The sequence below is a fragment of the Danio rerio genome, chromosome 20, assembly GCF_052040795.2.
Source record: "Danio rerio strain M-AB ecotype USA chromosome 20, GRCz13ab, whole genome shotgun sequence".
NCBI lineage: Eukaryota > Metazoa > Chordata > Actinopteri > Cypriniformes > Danionidae > Danio > Danio rerio.
In genome coordinates this window covers 54675378-54690785 of record NC_141040.1, presented here as the reverse complement: position 1 = coordinate 54690785, position 15408 = coordinate 54675378, and the positions used below count along the sequence as shown (strand labels likewise).

The 15408-nt window shown below is 37.3% G+C and overlaps 2 protein-coding genes across 11 annotated transcripts in view; both read right to left on the bottom strand.

The window, feature by feature from the left end:
• fut8b (fucosyltransferase 8b (alpha (1,6) fucosyltransferase)) overlaps positions 1 to 14588 on the bottom strand; it is a 220489-nt gene extending 205901 nt beyond the window's left edge. For 8 of the 9 annotated variants that reach the window (XM_087298833.1, XM_087298832.1, XM_087298838.1 and 5 more), the window contains exon 1: positions 14460 to 14588. The gene's annotated coding sequence lies outside the window, so the exon portion shown is untranslated. Of the gene's footprint in view, positions 1 to 14014 lie in introns of all 9 variants that reach the window. The other variant, XM_087298839.1, reaches the window with a different exon arrangement.
• The window catches only part of cpsf2 (cleavage and polyadenylation specific factor 2), a 495879-nt gene continuing 483185 nt past the window's right edge, over positions 2715 to 15408 (bottom strand). The window contains exon 10 of one of the 2 annotated variants that reach the window (XR_015517560.1): positions 2715 to 2780. The gene's annotated coding sequence lies outside the window, so the exon portion shown is untranslated. The remainder of the gene's footprint in view (positions 2781 to 15408) is intronic. The other variant, XR_015517559.1, reaches the window with a different exon arrangement.

Below are 15408 nucleotides of genomic sequence, written 5' to 3'. Positions count from 1 at the left end.
GTGACTATTTTTCTTTTGAATATCTGAGTATAGCACTAAAAGGGTCTCCACGCATCTTACTGATCATTATCTACAGACCTCCAAAATATTCTCCAGCTTTTATTGAGGATTTTACAGAGCTGTTATCAATAGTAACATCTGAATTTGATTATTTTAGTATTGCTGGGGATTTTAATATTCACATTGATAATCCAGAAATCAATGCTGTAAAAGAACTGATGACTGTTTTTAACACTTTTGATCTGACTCAGCATGTTCAAGGACCCACACACAATCGTGGACACACTCTTGATCTACTTATAACTAAGGGTTTACACATTTCATCAACTGTTGTTAAGGATGTGGCACTATCTGATCATTTCTGTATCTTTTTTGATATATTGATCACTCCAGCTATTAAAGACAGATCTGTCTCTGTCAGAAAGAGATGCATAAATGAGAACACCAGTGAGCAGTTTATGAAAGCCATATCGCTGGCACCAAGTATATCTGCAGATTCTGTTGATTCTCTCCTTGATTTGTTCAATTCTAAAATTGAGAATGTCATAAATGACATCGCTCCTGTTAAAGTCAAGAAGATGACTGGCAGGCAAAAGGGATCTTGGACAAGGTCACCGAAAGTACAAATGATGAAAAGACAGTGCAGAAAAGCTGAGCGTATGTGGAGAAAGACGAAACTAGTAGTCCATTATAACATCTATAAAGACAGTCTTCATGCCTTTAATATGGAACTAAACACTGCTAGACAGACTTTCTTTTCAAGCCTTATAAACAGCAACTTAAATAATGCTCGTACACTCTTTGCAACGATAGAGAGACTCACAAACCCCCCCAGTCAGATTCCAAGTGAGCTCCTCTCTGAAAGCAAATGTAATGAGTTTGCTCATTTCTTCACTGATAAGATCAATAATATCAGAAAGGCAATCAGCTCATCCAATCAGCCAAGTTGTGTCGATATCAAACAAGCTCAACCACAACTTAAGAAATCAGACATTATGTCTGATTTCATGGCAATTAACGGTAAAATCTTAGAAGAGACTGTGCAAGTTATGAAAACATCAACCTGCAGTCTTGACACGCTTCCCACATCATTCTTCAAAACGGTGTTTACCTGTTTAGAAATGGATCTTCTAAAAGTGGTAAATGCTTCACTTCTCTCAGGGATTTTTCCAACCTCACTTAAAACTGCAGTTGTTAAACCCCTCTTGAAGAAGAGCAACCTGGATAACACCCTATTGAGCAATTACAGGCCAATCTCAAATCTCCCTTTCATTGGCAAAATCATTGAAAAAGTTGTTTTTAACCAGGTTAACAAGTTCTTAAACTTCAGGGGGTGTTTAGACAATTTTCAATCGGGGTTCAGAGCACATCACAGTACAGAGAGCGCTCTTATAAAGATAATCAATGATATACGCCTAAATACAGATTCAGGTAAAATAACAGTGCTGGTATTGTTGGATCTCAGTGCTGCATTTGACACTGTCGATCACAGCATACTTCTGGATAGGCTGGAAAACTGGGTTGGGTTGTCTGGCACGGTCCTCAAATGGTTTAGATCTTACCTAGAAGGTAGAGGTTACCATGTCAGTATAGGTGACCATAGGTCGAGGTGGACACCCATGACGTGTGGAGTCCCACAAGGCTCGATTCTGGCACCTCTCCTGTTCAACCTTTACATGCTCCCTCTGAGCCAAATAATGAGAAAGAACCAAATCTCCTACCACAGCTATGCTGATGACACTCAGATCTACCTAGCCTTACAGCCTAATGACTACAGCCCCATTGAGACCCTCTGCCAATGCATTGATGAAATGAGCAATTGGATGTGCCAAAACTTTCTTCAGTTAAACAAAGAGAAAACTGAAATTATTGTGTTTGGAAACAAAGATGAGGTTCTCAAGGTAAATGCGTACCTTGGCACTAAAGGTCAAACGACAAAAAATAAGGTCAAGAATCTTGGTGTGACTCTGGAGTCAGATCTGAGTTTCAACAGTCATGTCAAAGCAGTCAGTAAATCAGCATACTATCATCTCAAAAACATAGCAAGAATCAGATGCTTTGTTTCTAGTGAAGACTTAGAGAAACTTGTTCATGCTTTTATCAGCAGCAGGGTGGATTACTGTAATGGACTCCTCACTGGTCTTCCTAAAAAGACAGTCAGACAGTTACAGCTCATCCAGAACGCTGCAGCCAGAATTCTAACCAGAACCAGAAAATCAGAGCACATCACACCTGTCCTCAGGTCTTTACACTGGCTGCCAGTTACATTCAGAATAGATTTTAAAGTATTATTACTGGTCTATAAATCACTAAATGGCCTAGGACCTAAATACATTACAGATATGCTCACTGAATACAAACCTAACAGATCACTCAGATATTTAGGATCATATAAACTAGAAGTTCCAAGAGTTCAGTCAAAGCAGGGTGAATCAGCTTTTAGCCACTATGCCCCCCGCTGCTGGAATCAGCTTCCAGAAATGATCAGATGTGCTCCAACATTAGGCACATTCAAATCAAGACTGAAAACACATCTGTTTAGCTGTGCCTTTACTGAATGAGCACTGTGCTGCGTCCGACAGATTGCACTATCATGTTTTTCTCTTCTTCTTCATTCTTTTATATCACATTTTACCTGTTTTTATGTTTTGTTTTGTTTTTATGCATTTTTATTATTTGTTTTTACTTTTATTTTACTTGTTTCTTTTATTCTTGTTTATGTAAAGCACTTTGAATTGCCATTGTGTATGAAATGTGCTATATAAATAAACTTGCCTTGCCTTGCCTTGCCTTGCCTTGCCTTGCCTTGCCTTGCCTTGCCTTGTATTATGCTTAAAATAAAAGAGCACAGTATCGGGATTGAATCTGTATTGGTCGATACTCAGAATTTTGGTATCGGGATCGGAATAAAAAAAAAAAAAAGTAGTATTGGTGCATCCCTGGTATTTTGAGCTGAAACTTCACACACACACACTCTAGGAACATCAGAGGCTTATTTTACATCCTGTAAACAGAAGCCCCTTTAAGTCTCACATCAAGATCAAGACTCCTGATATATCCCTCCTGATGAAAACACACACGCATTCTCGCCCTCAAAGCTTTCACCTGAAGGAGTTTCCCTGCACAAGCATCTGCCGTTTATATTCTTCATCTCATTTACTCCACCAAACTAAATCATTCCAGACATCGTTGAAGATAAACGTCCTCAGCAGCGGAGCATGAGCGCTGGCTAACATGCAGATGCAAACAACTATAGAGAGAAGGCAGAACCGACAGCCAATAAAAGCAACAGCAGGTTATCCAGAGCACAAAACACAGAGAATGATAGACAATCAATCTGAGACTCCAACCTGCAGCACAACACACATCCAGAAGCTTCCATTATAGTGAAGCATCGCCAGCGCCGATTAATGGAGCCATTACACTCAAATGATGACAGACAGGTGTGTGCGCGTGTGTGTGTGTGTGTGACTGGCTGAGGGCACTCACACACACACACACACACTTGTGCAAGCATAAACACACACACACACACACACACACACGCACACACATACACACACACATAAGCATGCACACAAACACACATTTGAAAAAAAATGCAGATGAATAAAGTTTTGCAAGTTAGTAATACCGTCAGTAATATCATTATCGCAACACTAACAACATCACATATTGCATATTTTCTCAGTATTGCGCAGCTATACTACTGATGCACAGTTTTTAAACAAACACACACATCTCACTGCAAACTGCTGATAAAATTGTGTTTTGAGAGTTAGTTATATCGTAAGTTATATCAAATATTTTTCCAGTAACGTGCAGTCCTACTACTGTTGCAGAGTTTAAGGCTGCCCAAAACAAACGCCCACATCTCTCTGCAAATTGCTGATAAAATATTGTTTTTTGCGGGTTTATAGTAAGAAATATAGTTATCACAACAATCAACAACATCGCATAGCACATATTGTCATTGTATCATGCAGTCCTACTACTGATCAAGTACAAAACAAACGCTCACATCTCACTGCAAATTGCAGATAAAACTTTGTTTTTGCAAGTTAATTATTTCATAAGAAATATCGTTATATTGTGTGAAATGTCAATACACTTAACAATTTGCAGTCCTAATACTGAGGAAGTCCTACTACTGATGAAAACAAACGCTCCCATCTCACTGCAAATTGCAGATACTTTATCGTTTTTGCAAGTTTGTTATATCGTAACCGCAACACTCAACAATAATATAGCAGACTTTTCCAGTATCGTGCAGTCTTACTACTGATGCAGAGTTTAAGGCTGCCCTAAACAAACACCCACATCCCTTTGCGAATTGCTGATAAAATTTTGTTTTCGCAAGTTAGTTATTTCATAAGAAATATCGTTATATTGTGTGAAATGTCGTTATCGCTACACTCAACAATTTGCAGTTCTACTACTGATGAAGTCCTACTACTGATGAAAACAAACGCTCCCATCTCACTGCAAATTGCAGATAATGTATCGTCTTTGCAAGTTACATTGTAAACACAACACTTAACAATAATATAGCAGACTTTTCGAGTATCATGCAGTCCTATTACTGATGCAGTGTAAAACTGCACAAAACAAACTCAAATCCCTCTGCAAATTGCTGATAAAACTTCATTTTTGCAAATTAGTTATTTCATAAGAAATATCGTTATATTGTGTGAAATGTCGTTATCGCAACACTCAACAATATTGGATATTTTTCCAGTATCGTGCAGTCCTACTACTGATGCAGAGTTTAAAGCTGCTCAAAACAAACACTCACATCTCTTTGCAAATTGCTGATAAAATATTGTTTTTTGCGAGTTTGTTTTAGAATAAGGAATATTGTTATAACAAAAATTAACAACATCGCATAGCGCATATTGTCAAAGTATCATGCAGTCTTACTACTGAAGCACAAAACAAATGCTCACATCTTACTGCAAATTTTTTTTTTCGAAAGTTAGTTACTGTATATCATAAGAAATATCGTTATATTGTGTGAAATGTCGTTACACTCAACAATATTGCATATTTTTTCAGTATTGTGCAGTCCAACAACTGATGCAGAGTTTAAGGCTGCCCAAAACAAACGCCAACATCTCTCTGCAAATTGCTGATAAAATATTATGTTTTGCGAGTTAGTTTTACAGTAAGAAATATTATCACAACAATTAACACATCGCCTAGCGCATATTGTCATAGTATCATGCAGTCCTACTACTGATGAAGTACAAAACAAGCGCTCACATCTCACTGCAAATAGCAGATAAAAATTTGTTTTCGAAAGTTAGTTATATCATAAGAAATATCGTTATATTGCCTGAAATGTCACAACACCCAACAATAATATTGCAGACTTTTCCAGTATCGTGCAGTCCTACTACTGATGCAGAGTTTAAGGCTGCCCAAAACAAATGCCCACATCTCTCTGCAAATTGCTAATAAAATACTAAATATCTCAACACTCAACAATTTGCAGTTCTACTACTGATGAAGTCCTAATACTGATGAAAACAAACGCTCCCATCTTGCTGCAAATTGCAGATAATGTATAGTTTTTGCAAGTTCGTTATATCGTAACCGCAACACTCAACAATAATATTGCCGACTTTTCCAGTAACGTGCAGTCCTATTACTGATGCAGAGTTTAAGCCTCCCCAAAACAAACGCCCACATCTCACTGCAAATTGCTGATAAAATATTTTTTTTTTAGTGAGGTTATAGTAAGAAATATTGTTATCACAACAATTAACAACATCGCATAGCACAAATTGTCAGGTATCATGCAGTCCTACTACTGATAAAGCACAAAACAAACGTTCACATCTCACTGCAAATTGCGGATAAAACTTTGTTTTTGCAAGTTAGTTATTTCATAAGAAATATCGTTATATTGTGCGAAATGTCATTATTTTAACACTCAACAATAATATTGCAGACTTTTCCAGTAACGTGCAGTCCTACTACTAATGCAGAGTTTAAGACTGTCCAAAACAAACGCTCACATCTCTCTGCAAATTGCTAATAAAATATTGATATATTTTTGCGAGTAATTTTTATAGTAAGAAATATTATCACAACAATTAACAACATCACATAGCGCATATTGTCATAGCATTATGCAGTCCTACTATTGATGAAGTCCTACTACTGATGAAAACAAACGCTCACATCTCGCTGCAAATTGCAGATAATGTATCGTTTTTGCAAGTTAGTTATATCGTAACCGCAACACTTAACGATAATAACTCAACGACAATAACTAAACGATAATATCGAATCAATGATGCAGTTTCAAAATTGCTCAAAACGAACACTCACATCTCACGGCAAATTGCTGAAAAATAACGCTTTGCAAGCTCGTTATGTTGGAAATATCGAAATATCGTTATCGCAACACTACAACAAACATCCGCTTAGTATGCCAAAATTTCCCAAGACTGCCCAAAACAATTGCTCACATCTCACTGCCAATTGCTGACAAAACATCAATATTGTGCAAGTTAGTTATATTTTAAGAAATATTTGTTATCGCACACTCAACAACAACAACGCACAGTATCGTGCAGCCCAATAGCTAATCCAGTTTTTAAGACTGCCCACAAAACAAATGCTCTCCGCGAATTATAATACAAGTCCACACTTCTTCGACCAAACCTACAGGTGACATTAGACAACATACCAAAGACTTTTACAACTCCAAACAAGATTACCAAGAGCAAACAGCTCACATTCTGCAGTCTGAAATGACACATTCAGAAGCATCAGAGGCTCATTTATTATGCATTCCAGCGCTTCTTAACTCTCTGATAAACTACACACGCTCAGCATTCGCTTGGCCTCGCCTGCAAAACACATTTAGGATGCATCCTCAATACACTTGTGTGGGTTTCACTTCATCATCAGTTTATTCGTCAGTTGCCTGCGTTTAGCACAATAACTAATTAGCGATTCACACTGGACATGTTAAATGAAATTAAACCCCCATCCTGGGACAGATCTACGAGGCTCATTCTGCAGAGGATGATCAATGCGGTCAATAATATAGACTCATGCAGCAGGTGTAAAAGCCTGTTCCCTTACACACAGATCATTTCACTTGACATGATGATAAAACATCTTTGAGCTTTAAATATACACTACCTGACAAGAGTCTTGTTGCTGTTATCCAAGGTTTAGGAACACCAAATAATAACTTGACTTCTAGTTGATCATTTGGCAGGGCCGGCCCGTGGCATAGGCAGTATAGGCAAATGCTAAGGGTGCTGTACGTTCAGGGGGCGCCAGAAATGAGCGCGGTTAAGTTGGTTTTGTTTTCGATATTCCTGACACGTTCAGTGATAGACGGCAATAACCCAAAAACCTCTTACCCTAAAAAGATCTAAAGTGTGTTTCCTACAGCTGTCTTTTTCTTCTTTTTCGCTCAACATTACGAGCAATTCAATTCAATTCAGCTTTATTTAGTAGTTCAGTTTGTAGTGTTTAAGTTCAGTTCAGTTTAGCTCAGTTCAGTGTGATTTGAAGTCATTATTGAGAGTCCAAACACTGATAAGCAAATTCATTGATGTGTAGCTTTTCAGATCCTGAACCATGCAAGCCAGTGGCGACAGCGGAGAGGGGAAAAAAAACTTAACCGATAGGAGAGTAAAGAAAAAAACCTTAAGAGAACCAGACTCAGTTGGGCACGACCCTTTTAATTTCTCTGCTGGCCAAAAGTCTTGTGCAGAGCTGCAGTCTCAGCGGTGGAGGCTGGAAGCTGGCCTCAGCGAAGACTCGTCTGTCCCTGGAGCGTCACTGGAATCAGTCTCATGCTCTCCACTCCCCACGACCATCAGCGCAGCAGCAGCTCAGGATACGGCCTGGTCCCGGATATGGACACCTTGGGATCATCTCGTCGCTGGTCTTGGATCCAATCAGTGACTCCGCATAATCTGAGGACCTCGGGATGAGTATCCCAAGGTGGAAATGCTTTGTTGAGCCCTTGCAATCTGCATGAGAGCTCGCGCTGAGCAGAGCTTTTTAGTAAGGGACCGTCTGAGAAGTGCTTCTTTTTTTTTTTTTTTGCTCAGTCTTGCGTGTTTTATTTTAAACACTACTAATTTTCTCTTAAAATGAGCACAAACAGTTACTAAAGTAGTCGAATGCTTTCATTATAGATCTGTGCATTCTTGAAGTGACACCTCTGTTATCAAACAAAACACAATGAGAGATGCATTTGTTGCTCTTCACTAAATAACTACAGTAACTTTAATCAATATGCAAATACAATCAAAAGTGAAGTAGATTTTTAGCTTTATTTAATTTCTGTATAGGCCATTGATTTTAATAGGCAAAACACTGCAAAAAATGCTTTTCTTACTTAGATTTTTTGTCTTGTTTCTAGTCCAAATATCTAAAAATTCCTGAATCAAGAAGAGTTTTCTACACAAGCACAACATAGTGTCTTGTTTTGAGAAATAATATGCCAATAATAAGTGAGCTTTTCCTTCAAACAAGCAAAATAATCTGCCAATGGGGTAAACAAAATAACCATACGTCAAAAGAAAAAACAAGATTAATTTGCTTAATCCACCAGCTATTGGTGAAGTGAAGTGACAGTGATAGAGCCAATTCAGTGGATGGGGATGATTGGGAGGCCATGATCGTAAGGGCCGATAGAGGGATTCTGGCCAGGACACTGGGGTTACACCCCTGCTCTTTCACGAGAAGTGCCATGGGATTTTTTATGACCACAGAGAGTCAGGACCTCGGTTTAACGTCTCATCCGAAAGACGGCTCAAACTGACAGTGTAGTGTCCGCTTCACTTTTACTGGGGCATTAGGACTTACACAGACCACAAGTTGAGCGCCCCCTGCTGGCCTCACAAACACCACTTCCAACAGCAACCTAGTGTTCCCAAGCTGTCTCCCATCCAGGCTCAGCCCTGCTTAGCTTCAGTGAGGCTTGGGCTGCAGGGTGATATGGCTGTGGCTGTCATGACTTGAGACTTGACTTGGACTTGAGTTAAATGCCTCAAAATAACTTGTTTTTGTTAAATAAATAACTGAAAAAATATATAATACTGAAAGTTATATATGTAAATATAACTTGCAAAAAAAATTGTTCAAAAATTGACAAAAATATGATGACTTAAAAGTGACTCGCTAGACTAAGCTAATGTATTCAGTGTTGGGCAAAAGCATCGCTACAAGTAGTGATGCTACTAGCTTAACTACATTTCTCAGTAGCATTGCGGTAGCGCCGCTACTTTTTAAATCAAATAGCTTTTCAGTAGCAAAGCTATTTTATTAGTCAAGTAGCGTAGTAGCGTCCACACAAGCTACATTTACCGATCGCGGATCAAAAAGTGACACCACCAACATTCACGGAGCTGTGTGGCCGGTGTCTAGCTGATGAAAGTAAATCCATATGATGTGAGAATGACGATTTCTTCTTCTTCCTGTTTTATGGTGGTCGACAACAAAGATTTTGGTGCGTTACTGCCACCTCTTGCTCTGGTTGGCGACGTCGCCAAACAATCATTGGGCTGACACTAGAAACTTGCTTGATGGGAAGAGGACCGAGAGAGAGGACGTCTGTATATATTGTTTACTGTAGTAAAGGCTAAAGTTTATTACGGTAATTACTTTTAGTTCATAGTTATTAATGATACTACATTTTGTAGTGTAATTAATCAATAAAGAGTTGTAAACACACATATATATATATATATATATATATATATATATATATATATATATATATATATATATATATATATATATATAGCGTGATATACATAAGCGTGATCGAACACCCAAAAATAGCTGCCATGCCGGCAGCTAGCTCTCTGCAACTCTCACATGGTTGCCCACTGAAGCTAAGCAGGGCTTCGCCCGGTCAGTACCTGGATGGGAGACCACATGGGAAAGCTAGGTTGCTGCCGGAAGTGGTGTTAGTGAGGCCAGCAGGGGGCGCCCAACCTGCGGTCTCTGTGGGTCCTAATGCCCCAGTATAGTGACGGGGACGCTATACTGCTCAGTGAGCGCTGTCTTTCGGATGAGACGTTAAACCGAGGTCCCGACTCTCTGTGGTCGTTAAAAATCCCAGGATGTCCTTCGAAAAGAGTAGGGGTTTAACCCCGGCATCCAGGCCAAATCTGCCCACTGGCCTTTGTCCATCACGGCCTCCTAACCATCCCCATATTGCAATTGGCTTCATCGCTGTCTCCTCTCCACCAATCAGCTGGTGTGTGGTGTGCGGTCTGGCGCAAAATGGCTGCCGTCGCGTCATCCAGGTGGATGCTGCTCACTGGTGGTGGATAAGGAGATTCCCCCCATTGTGTGTAAAGTGCTTTGAGTGCCCAGAAAAGCGCTATATAAATGTAAGGAATTATTATTATAATTATTATTATTATAAGGGGGGAGAGCATGCTAGGAGCCTGGCGGCTAATCAGCAGGTCAATCAGAAATGATAAATAACACCTGTCTTTCTAGTGATTGGGCCGGAGAGACTCTCTTCTTAAGGAGAACGGGAGGAGCAGTCGAGAGAGGAAAGAGCAACCACACACAAAATCACTAAAGTATTTTAAATGTGTAACCTGGTTTTATTTTTGGATTTTGCGGTTATAAACTATCGTTTGTTTCTGTTTTGTACAGCACATTATTTGCAGTCAATAACTGAACTGAACTATTCTGCATCAAATGTTTCATTGACAGTTTTATTGATCACTAAGATATGATCGACTTGGATTTAAGTTGTTTCGATTTCAAAATGAAAAATTGTAAAAATAGCTTAGATGTAGCCAATTAGCTTTTAGCTTAGCTTGCTACATTTCCAAGAGGGTAGCTTTTAGTGTAGTTAATCTACATTTTAAGTAGAGTAGCTAATAGCTTAGCTCACTACATTTTTTTAAAGTAGCTTGCCCAACACTAACTGTATTACTTGACTTGAGGTAAGCAGCGACTCGACTTGATTTGAGTCTGACAAAAATTGACTTGACTTGCTTGAGACTTGAAGGTTACTACTTGAGACTTGCTAGTGGCTTGCACATGTGTAACTTACTTCTACCTCTGGTAATCACTATACCGGGATATTTATTTTTATCCAAGGTTATAATACATTCAGAATCTTATACCGGTCCATGCCTACTGGTGACTGGGCTGGCCAATCCTGGAGCAGCTTGACCTTCTTTGCTTTCAGGAGCTTTGATGTGGAGGCTGAAGTATGAGAAGGAGCGCTATCCTGCTGGAGAATTGTCCCTCTCCTGTGGTTTGTAATGTAATGGGCAGCACAAATGTCTTGATACCTCAGGCTGTTGATGTTGATCATCCACTCTGCAGATCTCTCAACGCCCCCATACTGAATGTAACCCCAAACCATGATTTTTCCTTCACCAAACTTGACTGATTTCTACGAGAATCTTGGTCCATGTGGCTTCCAGCAGGTCTTCTGCAGTATTTGTGATGATTGGGATGCAGATCAACAGATGATTCATCGGAAAAATGCCCCTTTTCCAAATGATCAACTAGAAGTCAAGTTATTATCTGTTGCTCTTGCAACTGGGATTGAGGACAAGACTTTTGCCAGTTAGTGTGGATATACAGAAAAGTGCATAAACTTAGTCTCTTATTTCTTTCTGCTCATCTCCAAAACCACAATCAGCCCAACATCAGCAGATAAAGTCTTCTAGCTGTAAACAAAAGCCATGCAGTCCTCACACAACCAACATCTCCTTCAGATAGATCAAACTGGGGTACCGTTGGTCTTATATTCACACATTCTGACTTTTACCTTCTTAATTTCATTTCAGAAAAGTATTATTTGCTCATTTTAAATAGGGTAATCATATTAGCAGCCAATGACTATCAAAGAAGTTGTTGTTTTGAAGTCATAATTACATGTGATTTCAGACCCAATATTCAAAGTATAGCGTGGTAAACAGTATATGGACCGCTGGAAGGGCATCCAAAGTGTAAAACATGCTGGAATTGTTGCCGGTTTATTCTGCTGTGGCGATCCTTGATAGATAAGGGACTAGGCCGAAGGAAAATGAATGAGTTATCAGTATAAAGTACAGATCTGGATTTGGGTTATTTATTTATTATTACAGAAATTCAATGCTAACTAAAAGTAATTTAACAGATTATTTATTTATTTATTTATTTATGATTACAATTTTTTGTATTTATTATTTGTGGGGGGGTGTATATATTTTTTATTGTTAATGTTCACCAACTTAAATTAAAATGATAATTAAAATAGCACTTTTTAAATAGATTTTAAGTATTTTTATTACTTTAATTAGCGAGTAGCTGGTAATTTATTTGTTAATTTGTCTTATTCAGTGTAAAAAAACATTTCCCATTTGGTTTTGATCTTTAATTATAAAATCATTTTATTTATTTATTTGTTTGTGTGTTTATTTATTTTTTGTGTTTGTTTATTTTTGTGTTTAGTTAGACAGATAATTAATTTATTAATTCATTTGTTTTGATGTTTAATTATCAAGTTCTTTGATTTCTATATTTTATTATATTTCATTTATTACAGCTTATTATTATTATTATTTTTAGTTTAGTAAATGAAGTTCACAGTCAATTAAATAGTGCTAATGTTGTTTTGAAGTCATAATTAAATGTTTATTAAATAATTAAACCCAATATTTAAAGTATAGTGTGGTAAACAATAATGGACCGGCTGGACATATGATGGAATTGTTGCCTGTTTATTTCACTGTGGCGACTCTTGATAGATAAGGAACTAAGCCAAAGGATAATGAATGAGTTATCAGTATAAAGTAAAGATCTGGATTTGGGTTATTTATTTATTATTACAGAAATGAAATGCTAACAAAAACTAAAAGTAATGTAACAGATTGTTATTTATTCATTATTATTAAAAAAAATTTGTATTTCTTTTTTTTTTGGGGGGGGGGTATATTTTTATGTACACCAACTTAAATTAAAATAATTAAAATAGCTTTTTTAAAAATTGATTTCAAGTAGTTAGTTAGTTGCTAGTAATTTATTTGTTAATTTGTCTTTTCAGTGAGATTTTTTTATTCCCATTTGTCTTTGATCTTTAATTATTAAATCCTTTTATTTATTTATTTGTTTGTTTGTTTGTTTGTTTGTTTGTTTGTGTTTGTTTATTTTGTATTTGGTTAGTTAGATAGTTAGTAATAATTTATTTATTTATTCATTTGTTTGATGTTTAATTATCAAGTCCTTTTATTTCTATATTTTAGTTCATTTATTAAATTTGATTATTATTTTTAGCTTAGTAAATTTAGTTCACAGTCAATTAAATAGTGATAATGTTGTTTTCAAGTCATAATTAGATGTGATTTCAGACTCAATATTCAAAGTATAGCATATGGTAAACAATATATGGACCTTGACAAAGTTGTCACTGAAAGAATAACACAATAATGCAAAACAAACTTTACCTAAAAATTGATATTTTGGTAAAGAACTGTTCTATATTCACACTTTCTGACTTTCGCATTCAGTAGACAAACAGTAATGCAGAATTTAAAAAGGCTAATACACATCATGATGTAAAATTACAATATGCATTATATCTATTGCTTGCTCTGTGTTTTAAAATAATTAAAAAGCAGATAAGCACGCTTATTATCTCACGTTTACTCTGAATATTCGGTCGGAAATCAGATTCAAGTTTGACTTCAAAACAACATAACTATTTGATTTGACTGTAAACAATGTTGTACTTTGACAGTCATTGGCTGATAATATTATTTCCCTATGCGGAATTTGCAAATAATCATTTTATGAAATTATATTATAAAAGAGAAAGTCCAAATGTGTGAATAAAAAACCAACTTTACTTCAATGCTATTGAGGTAAAGTTGGCTTCATGTTCAGTTTATATTGTTTTGAAGTCATACTTGCAGGTTATTTCAGACCGAATATTCAAAATAACGTGGTAAAAATACATAGGGAGCATTTCACAAGTTGTCACTGAACGAATGTGCGGATATAAAACCAACTTTACCTCAATATACATCAGCATGGAGCTTCTTCAGCAACAGGCCGTCAGTCTGACAATCCACAGACGCTCATAATGACGGACAGAAATGTTTGCTGAGTCGGTGCTGTCTACCTAATAACGCTACGCACACTCATATGACGCCGAAAACTGCAGCTGACTTGGAAGATGAACGCATCACTCACTCTCTCTCTCCTGATGGCCAAACTGCAGGACTCCAAACGCGTCTTCAGAAAGTATGAGTGTGTACAGAAACGCAGATGTACTGGAACACGTCCCTGATGAAGCCCCAAAACAACGCTAGTAACTGTGCATGATTATGATGAGCAAATACACGCATTTAAAGCTGCGGCGGACAGAAGCGTGTGTGTGTGTGTGTGTGTGTGTTCATGTTCGCTTCGCAATGCGTGTATTTACAAACACACACGCATAAGCACGGAGATTCACGTACCGTCAAACGGAGGAAGATGCGCTCAGGATGAAGATCCAGGATGATGAGGAAGAAAAGCGTGTGTGAGATGAAATCGGCAGACGAACACACGCACAGGGCAGCATCATGGGCTGCGCGCACTACGCATGCGCGGTCCGGTCCGCACCGACAGACCGAAGAACGCCGGCAGATCATCATCGCTCACGGAACCTGTGGAGAATACATAGCCTATATATAATACAACCACAGCCAGAATTATCAGCCCTTCTGAATTATAAGCCCCCCTGTATGTGTTTACCCCAATTTCTGTTTAACATAAGATTTTTTTTTCAACACATTTCTGCACATAATAGTTTTAATAACTCATTTCTACTAACTGATTTCTGATGATGACAGCACTTAATATTTTACTAAATATTATTCAGGATACTAGTATTCAGCTTAAAGTGACATTTAAAGGCTTAACCAGGTTAATTAGGGTAAAGTTAAATTAATTAGGCAAGTTAGTGTTAGTGATTTGTTCTGTAGACTATTGAAATAATATTGCTTAAGGGGCTTAAGCAATGATTTTAAAAAATGGTTTTAAAAAAAATTATAAACTACTTTTACAGGTCAGTAGCCAGCCTATTGAACAGGAGTCTTTGTTTTTTTTTATCAAAAAGTGGAGCTTTTTGCAGTTATTCTCCTCAATTTCTATTAAATTATGAGATACAAATACTGCATTTTAGTGACATTTTAAGCACTAATATATTCTGCATTGGCTTGTCACATGATGATCATAACCACACTCTTTGATGCAACAAATATTTTCCACAACTTTGTCAAAGTGCTCACCATATTATTTTACCACAAACTCTTTGTTTAGAAATGTGCAATTAAACATTTTATTGTGCATTTAAAATTTATTACAGATTTAAAAATAATGTTATGAAATTTTTTTGTTTCCAGTGAAGACTTTGAGAAACTTTTT